Source organism: Pogona vitticeps, chromosome 6 (genome assembly GCF_051106095.1).
Source record: "Pogona vitticeps strain Pit_001003342236 chromosome 6, PviZW2.1, whole genome shotgun sequence".
NCBI classification, from domain to species: domain Eukaryota; kingdom Metazoa; phylum Chordata; class Lepidosauria; order Squamata; family Agamidae; genus Pogona; species Pogona vitticeps.
The window spans coordinates 53,131,989-53,146,590 of record NC_135788.1 but is presented as its reverse complement, the minus strand read 5'-3'; the positions used below and the strand labels follow the sequence as shown (position 1 = coordinate 53,146,590).

Sequence of the window (14,602 nt, the reverse complement as noted above, 5' to 3'; positions counted from 1 at the left end):
ATCACATATTATTGACTTGAAGTAGGACTATCTCACAGTACAGGCATTTCCAATACTGTACTGTGAGATAGTCCTACTTCAAGTCAATAATAAATATGTGATGGCCTGAAAAACCAAAACAAAAAATCTCCTAGGATGTCATAGAGATATATGACATGTTTCTGACCACAGATAAAGTATGCAGATCAGTGGAATTTGCTGCAATCCACATATGATATACAACAAATTTTCTACTTGAACATGTTGTGACAGGCAAGCATTTTGGAATTTTTCTGTAATATCAACATGCACTCTGAGGATTATATCACTGTGCAGCTTTATTCAGACAACTGACAATGTTACCCTCCCTCTGTTATTCAAGTCCTTTACTCAATGAGAGAGGCTTGCTAAAGTCAACTCTTGTACTATGCCTCTTCCATCTAATTACTGACCATTCCAAGTCCAACACGCATTTGCTTGCCAAGACATCAAATGTGCCAAAACATCATAGCCTTCAGATGGTTTCACTGGTATTCATACTGATATAAGGGGATTTTAATGTCATCATCCTGCTTTTGCTATATTTCAGCATTAAGATCAAACATTAATTAACATATTTTCAAACATAGGAGGCTCTACATTCTGGCTATCCTTCAAACCGGTGATTCTCAACCCTGAATCTCCACATGTTCTTGAACTGCAATTCCCAGAAACCCTGGCCAGCACAGCTGGTGAAGGGTTCTGGGAACTGCAGTCTAAGAACACCTGGGTTACCCAAGGTTGGGAACGACTAATTCAGACAAAGGTACTTTGCTATCACAAGTAACTTGTCATTATCACAAACCATGAGTTTTAAGTTTAAAATCAACTATATCAACAATGGAAGTCTGTGCTTGGAACACAATATGTCACAATAGAAAGCTATCTAGAAACTGTTGGCCAGTATTATAGCAATCATAATAATTTTCATTTGCCTTTTTAAATTCTCATCTTGCAAGCTGTATATAAGTAGTTTATTAGCTATTCAAATAACTGCATTTGAAGCCTTTAAAAAATTTCTGACTTTAGTATTATTCACTACTTACCATGCTCAGTGAAACTACACATTACTTCAGACATCTTGCCCTGAATCAAAACTGCTGAGGCTCACCTTGTACTATGCCTTCCAGACTCTACTGGCCACTGAATGAGTACAGATTTTTATCTTTATAATGAAGATTCAAAACCAACATACAGATCTGGAAATCTGAATTTATGGGCATTAAGACATGCATAGCAGGTTCCTATATAGTAGTCACCATTCCATTCATGCCAACCAAGTTCTACTTTAAGATCTAAAGTGCTATCTAATAATTAACAATTTAACCAACCTTTTATTGCTAGCAGGAAGAAAAGGCAGTAAAACATATGAAAACCTTCTGCTATGACTTTCAGAGCATAACAGTGCAGTATGGCCCAGTGAAAAACCATGGTACAGATCTGCCAATTTCAGACATCAGGTGTAGGACAACTGGTTACTCTCATCTCAGTTCTAATTACAGTGTGTTCTCAAGAGGTAATTACATAGTTTTCAAATTCACCGAAACAAACTAAAAGATGAAGGGCTACATCAATTTTTTCTAAATTGAAAATCTTAAATTACCCTCCTTAATCCCACATATCCAATATACTACAATATATTGCCCTGATTACAGAAGAATGAACTTCACACATTTAAATACTGCATTCATGATAAGTATGATTCCAATATGGAATCACACTTAACTTGTTCATATTCGTGGCATTCCTGCAGAGAAAAAAAAATAAAACTGCTATTTCTTGCTTACCTTGCCTTAAAGCACATGAACTAAGACAAAAACTATGAACAACACCCTACAGATGTTTGTAACTCAGTACTGAAAAAAATTCAAAAGCCAAGTTGCCGTGCCTTTAGAATGCATCTAAGCAACTAGGTACCTATCTTTTTTCCCACCCCATCACCTAAAAAATCTGAATTTAGTGCAGTTAAAAAAAACACAGAGGGACAGGTAGGACAACTGATTCCAGAAGCCCCAAGAGGCACAATATATTACCAGACAAGTCAATTACTTTTCCAGACCACTAATACAGCAGTAATTCTGCAGAGTTAAGGTATCATATAATATAAACAAATAAACCTAAAGTCATAATACTTGATGCTTTATTCCCAGTGAAATTCACAATTCACAAAATTCACACAAAGACAAAGGCAATTCTGCCTATCCTTCTCATACTGCATGTGCTCCAAGTGTTCTTGTCTACTGAGACAAGCAGTTCCTATTTTATTTAAGATTTTATCTTCTGTAGGCTTGTCTCATGTCTATGCTCTCCTACACAACTTAGTTATGTTTCCCAATATTCCAGAAAAGCAACTAAATTGACATAATCCTACCAGACACCAGAAATTCTTCCTAACATGCTGGCTTTTAACTTCAGTAGAAAGCCTGTGTATGTAATCCTAAAAACATTAAGAAGTTATTTTAAATAATCTACCACAAGTTTAAGATGTAGATCTATCCCAATCCAATTTTAGAATAAAATGAATTTGTTAAAACCAAATCATGTATGAAAGCTTCACATTCACAACCTAATTCTATGTATCTTTGCTACACATGTCAAAGATCGAAAGGGCAAAACTGGAGTCCTCAATTTCTATATGCAATTATTATAATACTGTACATCAGAACCAAGTTATTAAAAGCAAATGCACTTTAGATTACATTCTAAATAGAAATGAAAGTTTAGTGATATTTAGGGCTAGTATTAATTCCAATCTTTGTTTAAAACTAACAATAGAGCTTTTCAGGGGTCATGTCTAGCCTTTGCTAAACAAAGTGAAACACACATGTGCCTCATAATCCTTTTCAATTATCATACTGCTTGAGCATATGTCTTGTTTTAGGAATACTTATCTTTTTCTTTCAAAGAACAACTTAACACAAGTTGATCACTGAAACTCATTGTTTACAACAGCTATCTAAGAAGGCATAACTTATTAATCCTACTAATCTCTTATTAAGTTACATTTAAACGTACTATATAAAAATGGTCTCTTATGCAAAAGTCTGTTGAAAAGTCAAAGACAGATCAACATCACACCTATGAGCATTAAATATAACAGCCACGGTGGTACATACAGCTTCCTTGTTGAAATCACTAATTTTCACATCCCAAACTGCTACTTAAGCTTTAGGACAAACATACAGTACACACAATTTATGTTGAAAGCACTTAATGTGTATGACAATTACCTGTAACATTTACATGTATGGATACAGATGAGAGGTGCATGAAACAATCTAACTGAGCACAAAATGCCATTCAGAGTTCACTGAAATTTAGCAATATCAACTGGAACTTTCCTACATGCACTATGGACTGACTTGCTCTTAAGGTTCCAACCAAAAACACTTAACATCTTTTCCAGACAGCTGCCCCATTACTCTGGCCTTTTCCCTCTACCAATTTATATATGTGAAAGGAAGATTCTGGAAAGGAATATTTCTTAAGAATCAAAATACCAAAGCAATGATTTCTTGCAATGCTGAAAGTAATAGACTAACTTACTAAGTATCATGTGAGCACTACATCGCATTCAACCCAAGGTGGCTGTGCTGTTAAACAGAAAGGTTGTGCAAATCTTTCCCTGCATGTTTTTAAAAGCAATGGATCAACTTTCACATTTAATGTCATTCAGGAAAGGACAGCAGTAGTTAATCACATCAGGATTGTTCAAGGCAAATTGAATTAAACCCTCCTCTATGGACAGACATAAAAGAACCTTCAAGGGGATAAATCTTAAAGGCACAAGACTTATTAAATCCTAAATCCACCTCCCCAACCACCAAAGTAAGCAACACTACTTTCTCCCCAACATTAAGTCTGACTCCACTGAAACACCCATAGACTTGTGCCTTGTTACCCTACCCGCCTGAGTGTTCAAGGCGCTTTGCTTTCCATGGGATCCAGAACGGCGGGAATTGGAGCTACTCTATACTGTACTTGTAGAGGAAGACAAATCTGCAAACTTAACCGAGACAAAAAACAAAAAATCCCACCCACAATGCAACAGATATCTGGTGGTGCTGACTGCAGCGAGGTTGTGGAGTTCATTACGCACAATCCAAACAAACTCTAGACCATTTCCCTCGCCTCGTTTCCTCCACCCATCCCATACCGTAGCTCTGTAGGCGAAAATCAGTTAAGTCGGAACTGAGTGACTCCAATCTCGACGGTGGCTCCTACCGCCACCCCCAACCCACTGCGGTGCCAGCAGATGCTTTGCAGGGATTTCCTCCTTTCCGACCGTCAAACCCAAATGCGAGTGGCAGCGCACGTTGTGGCCCTACGGCAACTCACACCATGCCTCGATCCCACCTGGAAAAGCCGAATCTCGCTTTGCCCGACACCACAAAGCCCAGGACACCGCCTTCTGCTACTCCGGCTCACAGTCCGGATCCTACTCGAGGATCTTCCGCCCCCGCCCCCCACATTAAGAGGGACACAGTCACTCAACACCCGGTGGAAGGCGACCTCCGGGACCTTGTGCATGGAAAAGATGCTGGCATCCCAATCCCAGGAACTCGCGGGGGGGGGGAAGAGGTTGATCTGTTGTCCCACGAATGCAAGCCGCTCCCTCGCCCACCCAAAATCAGATAAACACCCGCCTCAGACCTCCTCCTCCTCCTCCTCTCCTAAGGCAACTCTTGCTTCCCGCCTCTAGACTCCTTTTTTCCCTACGCCCCCAAACGCTCTCCTCCTCACTTTGTTTTTCTTTCCGTCTCCTACTAATCTCTTGCTTCCCCCCCTCACATCTCCCCAAATCCAATCACTTCCTGGGTGCAACTACAGTCCCCACACCTCCGTCTGCTTCCACCCCCACCCCCACCCCGAGAAAAAGCAGGGACTAAGCGCAAGTTTCTGCAAAGGCAGGACGAAAGGGTGAAAACTGAGGGGGGAGACAAACGGATAACAACCCTCGCCCACCCCCACCCGCGGGAATTGCACTAACACTAGCAGGGCGGGGAGGCGAGAGAGCGCAGGGTCTTGTGGCCCCCCCCAACGGCTCGTGACTCCGGCTGCCGCCTTCGCTGCTGTTTCTATGCCTCGCCTACAGCCGCAGCACGGGCCACGCAGGCGCCTTCCCCTTTCTCACCGCACCCGGAACGGCTTTCCCCGGTCCTCCGCCGCCACCGAACCGAAGGCGAGCGAGCGAGCGGCTTAAAATGGCGTCGCTCACAAGGAGCTTCTTATAGCGAGTGCAGGAACTCGACTGTATCCTGCCGCCGCCTCGCCGGGCCGCGCGCGTAGCATTCCACAGGCAACCCACCCAACGGCGCGCAGAGCACGGGGAGGGGAGCAAATTAAAAAAAGGGGGTGGAGAAATAGTGCCCCTCCACTCTGACTTTCCCTTTCCTCGTGCGCGCGCACACACTTCCCACCCGGCGGAGGGAGATAAACGGGAGAGATTCTTCCTCGACTCTGGCGGTGGAGTTTCGAGAAGAAGAGGAATTGTGGGAACGGGGAAGGGGAGGGGGGAAGCAGGCTAAGCTGTGGAGGAAGAGAAGGCAGGATGCGTGCAGGGATTCAGCCTAGAGTGGAGGTGTGATGAGGCCCGGGGTGGGGAGAGTTGAGCTCGAGAGAGACAGAGAGAGAGAGAGAGACCTTTTTCTGGAGGCCAGGAAGCGCGTTCACGCAGCCTGGAAAACGGGAAACAGGGCGAGAAAGTCGGCAGCTGGAGGGTTGCAGACTACGCTTTTCTTAAAGGTGCAGGAAGTTTTATCTCCCTCGGAAACGAGGCTTTTTGTTCATTTCTGAAGAAACTGAGTAATGCTTTCTCACACCCAGGTTTGCATCCAGCAAAAGGGAAGAAAGAGACTTTCCATGGCTCCTCGCCCCAGTTATTCAAACCGGCGCCCTCAGTGGGAGTATGGCTCGAGGCTTGCCCTGCGGGCGTCCAGCCCTCTGGTATCTCCCCCGGGAACAAAAGAATCTCACAGAAAACCTGTTTCTTGGGGTTTTGGTTCTTTCCTCTTCCCCGCACCCCGGTCCCGTCTTTGCTGCTGGAGGCTAAACCTGCCTGCTTCGCTCCGACAGCCACTCCTTAAAATTTAAGTTGGGAATCGTAGAAACTCCCGTCACACAGAGACTGAAGCCCTGTCGGAGATGACTTCCTTAATACCTTTCTACGGAGCAGTCGTCAAACAAAGAAACAGGCACTTCGGTGACGAAACCCACTTTCATCCAACTTCATTTTTTTGTTTGTAAACAAGAGCTTATAAAAGTTGGATTTGCAATTAAATTCCTTGTTTCTTCACTTTCGCCTAGTATTTACAAATACTTGCTTTATGTGCACTCAAATCGTTTTATATTTTACTGTATCGCAGCCCGCAAATGCGAAAACAGAGCTTGTGTTCCCGTGATGTTACGACGGACGGAAAGATATACCTGACCTATACGAAATATGTATATACCGATCTACCCAAAAGTAACCCGCACTAAATTCAAAGGGACTTTTCCAGGAAATACAAGACTGCGATATAAGGATCGCCCCGAAACACTTTTCAACAATGGCCTTGTTTAAACAGGAATGTTACATTCGCTTGCGAGGTCACCGTATTTGAGCAAATTATATGTTTATTGGTTTTGGTGTATGTTCCGAGTTCTTCCGATCTTTGCAACGATGAGAGGTTCGCTCCACACCCCTATGAAACAATCTGTTCCGGTGGATTTTCTTCAAACTCGCCGTGTTTTCGGTACGATCGACACAGTTGACGTCAAGAGTTGTGAACTGGGCTGAAAGAACAGATTTACACGAGGAAAAAGAAAAACATCTAGAGACAAATCTAGCGTTCATCAGCATTTCACCTTCATTCTACGTGGGCTAAAACTTCCCCAACTCGGTTGGTATAAAGTGGGTGATGCTGTCTTTCCCTCCCGTCGCCTAAATAGCCCCTCGAGTCTTAACCGAGCAAAATAAACACACATAACTAGGAGTACCGCTGGATGGATCCTAAATGATGCCAAACTTGGGAGGGGGGCGCGATCGGGTGTCTCCCTCTCAAAGCTAAAGCAGATGTTTGTCTGCGAGGATTGCCGTCAGCGCGAGGGCAGGGAAAAACCGAGCCCAGCTCGCGGCTTCTCCAACCGGGGCCTTTCTCTGGCGAGTAGGCCTTCTAATGACACCCCCGCCGGCCAATCGAGCGTGCGGTTAGGTTTGTTTCTCCCTTAACCCCGCCTCTTCTCCCTCTTCTCGGAGCTGGGAGGAGTTTGGGGGAGGTGGCAGGCAGTGGGGAGAGAAACCTGGCTTACGATTGCGGAGAGGCCACGTGGGGGAAACGAAGTCTGCGGCACTTTCGTTTTTTTCCCCTTTTTTACACCCGCGAGGGCCCTTTTTATCCGACCGACCGGAGCTTGTGGTGAGACTGCGGAGATTTTCGGAGAGCTCTGTTTTCAGAAGATAACTGGCGGTCGATTGATCCCTAATGCTATTAATCCTGTATGCGCTACTTGGGAGTTGGTGAATCCCCCGCTGAATTCAAGGGTAAAAGCCCGCAGATTTCTCCCTGCCTCTTTGCCATCCCGCGCCACGCAGGTTTCCCCGGGAGTAAGGCCCATCGCACTCAACCGGGCTTGCTTCTAGATCGGTGTGCCCAGAATCTGGTTGCGGAGCGGTTTTTGCACTTGCACCAGTTTCAGTGGTTTGTGGGTTGTCTATTCTGTGGATTCTGAATATCTTTGATCGATTACCGTACTAGGCTGTTTTCGCAGGACACTTCCCCAAGTCATCTTATTGAACCTGGTTTCACAACAGATGTTCAAGTAATATTTTTTTTAAAAAAAGATACATGGTAAACCAAAATTCTTTATATTATATAAATAGAAATAAAGGGTGTTTTTTTTTTAAAAAATACGAGTGACATCCTAGTTGTAAAGGCATTTTCTGTTAGTAATTAGAACCCAGTGTATTAGACTTCTTTGTTTCAAGCAAAGAAATTGTATTAAGTAAGTGTGGATGACTGGCATAATTACTGTTATTGTTACATTAGTTCTAGAGCCTGCTTCCACAAACAGTTGGCTAAAAATAGAATACAATCCAAAAATGGAACCTTATTTTTCAAATCATGAGCAAAGGTTGCTTGGAATTTCGCTATGAAATAGAATCAGAGAGGTGCAGTAATGTATTGCTGTTGTTCAGCACAGTGATACTCAGATTCTGAATATTTCACCTGTATTGTTTAAAATGTACCGTAAGTTAATAAAGAGGGAGGAAGTGATTGCAGACATTTCAATACACTGCAGTCGAAGTTGAGGAAGTCCAGGGTGCAATGCTAGCTGCTAGGGTTCTTGTCAGGTTTGGAGTTAGAATGGGACAGGGAGACTGATGACTTTGATGTTCCCAGTTATGGTGGGCTCCAGAAGTTCACTTGGGAAGGGATACAAATCTGTTTTATTCAAGCTTTCCCCTGAGGGACTCTGGATCATATCCAATAGCTACTGTAAATTACTTTCCTCCCCATTGATTGTTCAGGGAAGGAGAATCCAGAAGGGGAGAAAATCTCCAACTCCTGTCTTGACCATGGCAAGCAAGCTGAGCTTGGGAAGTAGCAGAGAATTTTCTTGACCAGCCACCTGCTTCAGTTAGGATTATTCTGTCTGTTGTATTCAAATCAGTAGCTTTATTTTTAAGATGAAGTGGTATGACTTTATTTAAGATGAACAGAAGAGATATACATATGGCCCTCTGAATGTTATATTGGAGCTCCTGTCATTCCCTGCCTTTGGCTATGGTGGGAATTGCAAGTAAACATTTTTGAAGGGCAGCAAACTACCTACCCCAATCTACAGAACCCATAAATAACTAAACACATTACATGTTTAGTCCCAAGTAGCCAGCAATATGCAGACACATCTTTACTCAGATTTAGATGACCATCATGCAAGCTTTTATTGGAGAATAAAACCATTACTTCAACATGTGTACAAATATCCCAGCCTCTGATTCAGAGTGTTGCAAGATGCCACTAAAATACAACAGGGACTTAAAATTAGTTCAGTGTAAGTGGCTTACAGTGCTTAATGATTATTTGGTGCTAGAAAGTAGATAACATTCTTTACGTTGTAAGTAATTGTACTGAAGGTTTCGTTTTTCTTTGTCGCTCTGGTATTCTCTGGTCTTGAAATCATCTTTGAGTTCAGTTGGAACTATTTATGTAATGTGTACATTTAAAAAAATTAAAAAATGTGTATGTATAAGTGAATTAAAAATAAACAGAAGCCTTCCCCACCCATCCCCAGCTAACAACTAATGGTATTTTTAAATAAAGGACAGTCATTCTGTTTTTGGGAATTTTACTATTCTCAAATGGTCATTATGAAAAATAAACACCATCTGATAATGCTGTAATCATGTTTTTATACTTCAGACCTCTCCTCCAGTTTACATTAGAATTACATTGTATCTAATTTTACAAGTAAAGATTTTCAGAATTGCAGCCTAACTTTATCTGCAAAGTTTCATAAGCATTTACCTGTACCACAGCTATAACACCATTGTACCACCAGCTGAGCAAGAATGAATAGATTTTGATACAGACCCTGCGGCCCATTTTCACCTTTAATAAAATGGGGATAAGGGTACTAACGGACCCAATTTCTAGGCTTTTGCAGGAAGATGCATGTTATTCAGTTGCAACTATTGATGCAATTGGGCATCACTATCCAGTTGTGTGTAAGTAATTCAGCTGGGTATTTGATCACCACAGGAGAATCCGTCTACTGCCCTTGAAGCATTTCATGGTCCCTGATACCTTTCAGAGCCTCTTTGTGTGCCATCCCACCCTCGGAGGTTTGAAGAGCTGGGGCTATTGAAGTCTGGATTTTGCTGGAGCAGGAGGGATACCATCTGTGTCTCCTTTTCTAGCTCTGGAAGCCTGGCACGCCGAGGAAGGCCACTCAAACTGGGCACAATATGAGTAGGATTCTAAACTTTATTTCAAATATATTTCACAAGCCCTTTGATACATTTCTTGCTCCTTTTCTCTTTGTATGTTTTTGTCCTTCAAAACTGCATCTTATTGTCGTGTCTTAAGGCATTGATGTGTACGTTATAAAATGGTTGATTTGGTTTATTCATTATTTGTGAATGCTGTGTTACATGTTAAAAAAACTCCTTGTTTTCTTGAGTATGCATTGGCAAGTTTTCAGTATAATTCTGTAAGCTGTCTACTCAGAAACTGTCTGGTTAGACCACTTAGAATTGTTATTTGTTCTTGAACATTGAATTTTTTTTGCCTCATAGTGTAATGTAATTTTTATGTAGTGCAAGACCATAACTTGTATCTTAAAAAATGTACTAGCAAGGCTTGAAATAATGGATTTACACTATTATGTAGAAACATTAGCAGTTACCATTTTTGAGAGAATTAGGTAAGAATGCTCTCAGGGGTTTCTTCAGTGATTATTGTTTGATAGAGTAGTTGTGATTTGGTTTCACATAGATTTATCCTTCCTCCACCGCTGGAAAAAAATCACAGTATCTTCTGATATTGTCTAGTTTTGCACAAAGACATCTGCATCATAAAAGATGTAGCTTCTCTAATTTTATTAAAGAGGTACATGTTTCGCAAAAGGTTGCTGTCCTGTTTGTATTTGTTGGGATCAGCTGTATTTGTTGAAATTCAGGCAACAAGCAGATAAAATGCAGGAAATTATAATTAAGTGAAACATAATTGGTTATGACAAACAATGAGAATATTAAATTGCAGCCTATTTCAGAGACATACTGAAGAACTGGAGTGCCCGGATACAGCAGAGCTACAAGCTAAAGAAACATCAAAACACTGGGTCTCCACCCTTGATGAAAGGCCTTGAAAGGTGTGTGTAATGGACTCCTCCTTTGTATTCTAGGAAAAGATTTGAAAATTAAATGTGAAAATTAATTAACTTTATAAAAATACACAACAACTCAAATTAATTTTGGGTGTCACCTCATTCAGTATCCAAAATCTTTCCATACCTGTAGTAGTAAAGCCATTAGATCAGTGGTCTACTTTGGCTTCTTTTATTGAATATCAAAATTGCAAATGTGCAGAAGATTTAGGGAATGAGCCTTTCAGTGTTTGACTTATCTCATATGTGTGACTGCTAATTGCAGTGCCTTCAGCTGGGAAACACATGTACATGTGCACCAAAAGTTTGCTAAAGTAGCTAATTCTCCCCCAACTGAAAGGGTAATAAATATAAGTACCAGGAGCAGGCATTTTTCACCTTTTAAATGTACCCATGTCACATATTTTCATATAAATACCATACTGAAGGTTGACAACCCCAGTTTAATTTTGTAGTTCTCGAAAGTTGAAGAGATTGATGTTTATGTGCTGCCATTCCTTTGGAAAACTTTAATTTTACCTGGTAAATGTCATTGTTACATACTATATACATGAAAATGTGTATGTGTTTGCTTACACATGAGCAATACAGCAATGACTGTTGACGTTTTTGCATTATGCATGTAGATCTCCCAAAAACAAAGAACCATACTGTGTCTTTATTCTTAAAATTAATCTGGATTGTCAACTTTCATGAGTGAAAGTTGATACCAAACATGTAAATATCCAAATGTTTTTGTATAACACACTAGTTGTTCCAGATATGTATAATAAGAAACAGTAAGATTAACCAGGAGTGACTGTTTGGTAAAATAGGACATTTTGGAGCATATATTTGCAAATACTTATTTTTCCTAGGTATACAAATATAGCACATATCTAAGTACTGGCCTTGAATCAATTTATCTGTGCTCCCTTGAAGCTGCATTTTTAAAATTCACTTGTGGTTTAGCTGCTGAAAGTCTCGTCACTTAGGCTGGTAGTAAGTGCGTTCGTCACTGCAGTATCTGATGAACTAATGGGGATAATGATTTTTTTAAAGTGTGTGAATGGGAAGATGCCCTTTACAAAATATGTACAATATATTGCAACCTGAACACATATATTAAAAAATTGATAGCCATGTCTAAATTTACTGTATGAAAATACAAGGGGCTGAGTGGGTGTGATTCAAGGATCATATATCTCGAAGTGGTTTTACTGATGTTGTGGCATTGATGCCAGCCTAAGTGGTTCTTGAACACATACCAATTGAAAGTGGAATGGTATGTTGCTTCTTCTTTTCGAAGTATAGTCTGTCAAGCATGCCACAGAATCAGAATGATAATTATGAATATTTATAGTTATTTTTGAATTACCTACTTTATACTGTCTTCAGTGGAATAGTTCCGTCTTTAGCCAACTTTGCAGGGAACAAAATATTTATGGTCTAGTGGAAAGTAAAGGGGACATGGTGGCGCTGTGGGTTAAACCTCAGAAGCCTCTGTGCTGCAAGGTCAAAAGACTAGCAGTCATAAGATCGAATCCACGTGACTGAGTGAGCTCCCGTCGCTTGTCCCAACTCTTGCCAACCTAGCAGTTCGAAAGCATGTAAAAATGTGACTAGATAAATACTGTACGTACCACCTCAGTGGGGAGGTAACGGCGTTCCATGTTTAGTTGCGCTGGCCACATGACCATGGGAAACTGTCTTCAGACAAACATTGTCTCTGTGGCTTGGAAACCGGGATGAGCACCACGTCCTAGAGTTAGACACGACTGGACTAAATGTCAAGGCGAACCTTTACCTAATGGAAAATAATCATAGTAGCAATATTTGTCTGTTTCCCACACTTCCATCTCCTTGGACTTATTATTTTCAATAATTCTGTTAGTTGATAAAGAACAAGATGCCCAATTATGGAACTATGAGTTGATAAATTGCCTTGAAAATAATCTGCTTCTGCTGCTTTTATTGCTTAACACACCTTAGAAAATTTCTTCTTATGGATCCTTCATTAGTGAATAATTCATTTTAAAATACTTGACATGAGAATTGTATTTAACAGACTTCTGAACAGGAAAATTTTAGATTTCAGATTTGCAGAGGATATATAAAGACTTAATCTCTTTCTTCCCTTTCTGGTTGAAAAATAATTATTGTCAATCATGGCAGGCTATACTGCTATGATTCTAAGTGTTCAGACTAGGTAGAATCATACATTCAAGCTGTGTAAAAGTCCACGGGCTTAAATTAACAAGAAGTCTCTTTGAAAAGAAAGATAATCTATATAATTGTCTTTTAACTGTATCACAACTACTAAGGCTTCCACCTTAAATACAGTTTTAAAATACTAAACCTCCACTAATCACACTAATCAAAACGAACACAGGATAAAAGCCATTGTCCAGTTTGTGCTGTTAAATATTGTACATATCACAAACCTCAGCTTTGGCTTTCTTAAGTGTACGCAACATGGTTACTGCTCTGTGCTAAAAGGATGTGCTGCATCCATTTATGGAAGATGATGAGCAATGAAGAAAACAGCTAGAAACGCAAAGGAAGTAAAGCGCTTACAGTATTTTTTTTTCCTTTTCAGTTTTCTTTCAGTGCCGAGTTAGTATAATTCCATCCTGTAGAATTCACCAGCCTTCTTCACCCTTCTGAAATATCAAAATGGTTGCAGATTTTTTTAATTCACAAAAAGGTTAAAGGCGTTTCCCTTTCACAAGGGGGATTATCTTACCAGAGGATTCTGGGACTGCAGATGTACACTGCGGCAAAATCCTAAATTCATCGGTTGAGGGGGGTGAATCATTTCCAAAACCCAGCTGCTAAAAATAATATAATTGTAGTAAATCATTGATAAGATTAAACATAAATCAATTTTACACTCCAAAGCGTCCTAAAACACTGCGCTTTTCTCTGATTTCATTTCTTAAATAATGCAAATTTTAAAGTAGCTTTTCTATCCTGAGCACGCAGCGCCATGAAATCGATAATTTTTGATCTTTTGGTTAGTAGGCAAGATGGTGAGCTATTGCGGTGACTGCAGGCAGCAGACATTCTTCTCAGCTCAAAATTTTCATATTGTTTTTGACTCCATGGAGACTTGTCGATGGGATATAGAGCCGGTTATATGGTGAGGCTTCCTGTGCTGCTGTAGGGGTGTTTTTTTAGAAGCGGGCTACGTACTTGTTTACAAATATAGATCTCTCTCTCTGTCTCTCTCTCTTTTTTTAAATAGAAAACTAGGAGGTTTACTGGATTTTTTTAGAACCAAAAATTATGTAGAAAGAATGGCTGGTGTGATTATAATCACATCATGCAAGGTCCACGGTTTCCATTTAGTGAAATTTCGCAGAGGGCAACTTCTTAAGAACATCCCTGCTGTGCAGAGTGAAAAGCATGAACAAACCAAAGACAGAATTCATCTGTGTTTATATTTTCCAGACAATGAAAAATCTACTCTTTGTATGCCTTTTTTTCTCCATCTTATTATTTCATGAAAACTGCAGCATTTTCCCTGCCCCCCCCATCCGAACACTCACTGCCCCAATACTGCATTGTTCCGTATTTCTCTCTCTCCCCCCCCCTTCGTTTTTTGCTGTCACAAATTCTGCATGCGCCATCTTTGTCCATTGTTATCTTTGTCAGAGTTCGGATGCCCAGTTTTTTTTTTCAAATCAGTCAAGAAATAGGTGGTCAAAATGCCCAACCAAGTGAGCCCTTTATT

General features: G+C 40.7%; 1 protein-coding gene and 2 long non-coding RNA genes across 11 annotated transcripts in view; 1 reads left to right on the top strand and 2 right to left on the bottom strand.

Annotated features, from left to right (window-relative positions):
• CTNNB1 (catenin beta 1) overlaps positions 1-5,849 on the bottom strand; it is a 36,218-nt gene extending 30,369 nt beyond the window's left edge. The window contains exon 1 of one of the 9 annotated variants that reach the window (XM_078377386.1): positions 5,662-5,849. The gene's annotated coding sequence lies outside the window, so the exon portion shown is untranslated. The other 8 variants (XM_078377385.1, XM_078377388.1, XM_020807663.3 and 5 more) reach the window with 8 other exon arrangements.
• A 4,108-nt stretch (positions 5,850-9,957) lies between these two features.
• Positions 9,958-14,602, top strand: part of LOC140708199 (uncharacterized) — a 33,752-nt gene continuing 29,107 nt past the window's right edge. The window contains exon 1 of the long non-coding RNA XR_013537317.1: positions 9,958-10,872. This is a non-coding gene — a long non-coding RNA (uncharacterized LOC140708199). The remainder of the gene's footprint in view (positions 10,873-14,602) is intronic.
• On the bottom strand, positions 10,586-13,946 carry LOC140708200 (uncharacterized). The gene is made up of 4 exons (XR_013537315.1): positions 13,613-13,946; positions 13,444-13,529; positions 12,510-12,673; positions 10,586-10,901 (listed from the first exon to the last, which is right to left on the bottom strand). It is a non-coding gene; the product is annotated as an uncharacterized LOC140708200 (long non-coding RNA).